At 37.2% G+C, this 2451-nt stretch overlaps 1 protein-coding gene across 1 annotated transcript in view; it reads left to right on the top strand.

The window, feature by feature from the left end:
- The window catches only part of LOC121385872 (mucin-5AC-like), a 28904-nt gene extending 27395 nt beyond the window's left edge, over positions 1–1509 (top strand). Inside the window, exon 7 of the mRNA XM_041516663.1 lies at positions 1–1509. This exon is cut by the window's left edge and continues 1166 nt beyond it. The gene's annotated coding sequence lies outside the window, so the exon portion shown is untranslated.
- The last annotated feature ends 942 nt before the right edge of the window (positions 1510–2451 follow it).

Genomic DNA, 2451 nt, shown 5'->3' with positions numbered 1-2451 from the left:
CCAACGTCTATATCCAGATAGATATTTCTATTAACTACAGCATCCCGCGGACCTTCGTTTGCAACTCAAGACATGGGATAGCTATAACAGTAGTAGTTTTCTAGTACTAAGTATTCCATGTTTAATGTATTATATGTCTGCAGATTAATTCATAGGGTATATTTTCACAGACTCAAGACACCGATATGTAATTTAGGTGCACAGTAACATGTACGTTGAAACACTACCTATAAATGTATTATCCAACTCAAATGGCCACACTATAGACTACACACAAGCCTACACACATGATCTCCAGGCATGTGACATGAAACATGTCGACAAACACACACATTTCAATCAGCAGCATTACGATAATGTTTGGGTTGGGGTTTTTTTCAATATATTAATTAAATTTCATAAATCTTAATAATTTTTATTTTTAATAATAAACTTTATTGCTATGTTGTGCTTTGGGGTTTTGTGAGGTAGATGCATATTCAATTATAGTAGGCGATCACTTAGTTTTGTTTAAACAATATAGGCTCCGACTGCTTTGGGCAAATTTGTACATCGCGGATATAAGGTGTGATCTGATTGGTCAACTGCCGTGCACCGGCCAATGCTGTTACTCTTTTCAAATCTCACACCACTGGTGTTGTGACCTCATCAACTGTCGTGCTCCAATCAATGAGGTTACTCCTTAAGAAATCTATATACCACTGTGGTTGTGATCTCATCAACTGTCGTGCTCCAACCATTGAGGTTGCTCCTTTCAAATATCCATGCCACTGGTGTTGTAATCTGGTCAATTATCGTACACCGGCCAATGAGGTTACTCCTTTCAAATCTCAATGCCACTGGTGTTGTGATCTCATCAACTGTCGTGCTCCAACCATTGAGGTTGCTCCTTTCAAATATCCATGCCACTGGTGTTGTAATCTGGTCAATTATCGTACACCGGCCAATGAGGTTACTCCTTTCAAATCTCAATGCCACTGGTGTTGTGATCTCATCAACTATCGTGCTCCAACCATTGAGGTTGCTCCTTTCAAATATCCATGCCACTGGTGTTGTAATCTGGTCAATTATCGTACACTGGCCAATGAGGTTACTCCTTTCAAATCTCAATGCCACTGGTGTTGTGATCTCATCAACTATCGTGCTCCAACCATTGAGGTTGCTCCTTTCAAATATCCATGCCACTGGTGTTGTAATCTGGTCAATTATCGTACACCGGCCAATGAGGTTACTCCTTTCAAATCTCAATGCCACTGGTGTTGTGATCTCATCAACTGTCGTGCACCGGCCAATGAGGTTACTCCTTTCAAATCTCAATGCCACTGGTGTTGTGATCTCATCAACTGTCGTGCTCCAACCATTGAGGTTGCTCCTTTCAAATCTCCATGCCACGGGTGTTGAAGAAGGCCTAGTGAACAACTAGAGAATCTCTACATTCTAAGAAATGAACTCTTGTATTGTATCTGCATAGTGTTTACACTTACATTATGAAATAAATGCTCATAGATACCTAACTTGTGTCAGAATATCTAAGAAAAGTTGAACCGGAAAATATATCACAATCAGAATGAATGAATGTTTAACGACACCCCAGCACGAAAAATACATCGGCTATTGGGTATCGAACTATAGTAAATGGAAACATGAAGTTATGAATCACATCACTATAAAAAGTCATCAGTTAAATTAAAACAGTGTACATTTTTTTTACCAGTATCACAGATAGGTAAAATTTAAATTGAGTCCATCACATTTTGTCTACCAAATATATTTTTTCTAGTTTCCTTCAGATGATTGCATTCCACCAAAATGTGGAACAGTCAGAGTACACTGACAATACTCACACTGTGGTGGAGGATCTTTATTTAGAATAAATGAATGAGTTAAGTATGATTATATCACAAATGTCATTTGAAATCCATTACTAAAACAGGCCTTAAAGTCGCATACCCTAGTTTCAGCCCGTGAAAATGGACACTAAATTTAGTGAATCTACAAACCTGCAACACATTTGGATAAAATTATAAGCGAGAAGCTAAACTCTGGAAATATCGTCTAACCATTACTTTTCAGACGAACGTGCCTTTTTAGAATTATGACAAATTAATTTTGGGGTATTACAAAAACTTGGATAGGTACGAAAATTAATATTCTAAATAACAAAAACGTAAGTACTTCTAATATAAATGATCAAAAAACGGCTTTATAAATGAAAAATATGTCGTAGTGTTTAAAACTAGGGTCTATCACTTTAAAATACAACTAAAACAGTTTTTAAAAAGTCTCTTTTTGGCTAAGTGCCTTTCAACTTCTGGACGCAAGCTTGCCGTTGAATCTCAATCCTCGAAATATGTAGGGCGTGACAGCTCTGGCGACGTCAAAGTGAACTCTGTTACCTAGTATAAAGAGTCTCACAGAGAAAAAATAAAAAATAGTGTGTAATAATCAATT

This window comes from Gigantopelta aegis, chromosome 12 (assembly GCF_016097555.1).
Source record: "Gigantopelta aegis isolate Gae_Host chromosome 12, Gae_host_genome, whole genome shotgun sequence".
Lineage (NCBI taxonomy): Eukaryota > Metazoa > Mollusca > Gastropoda > Neomphalida > Peltospiridae > Gigantopelta > Gigantopelta aegis.
Note: the sequence above shows the minus strand (reverse complement) of the source record. Positions and strands in the feature narration are given on the sequence as shown.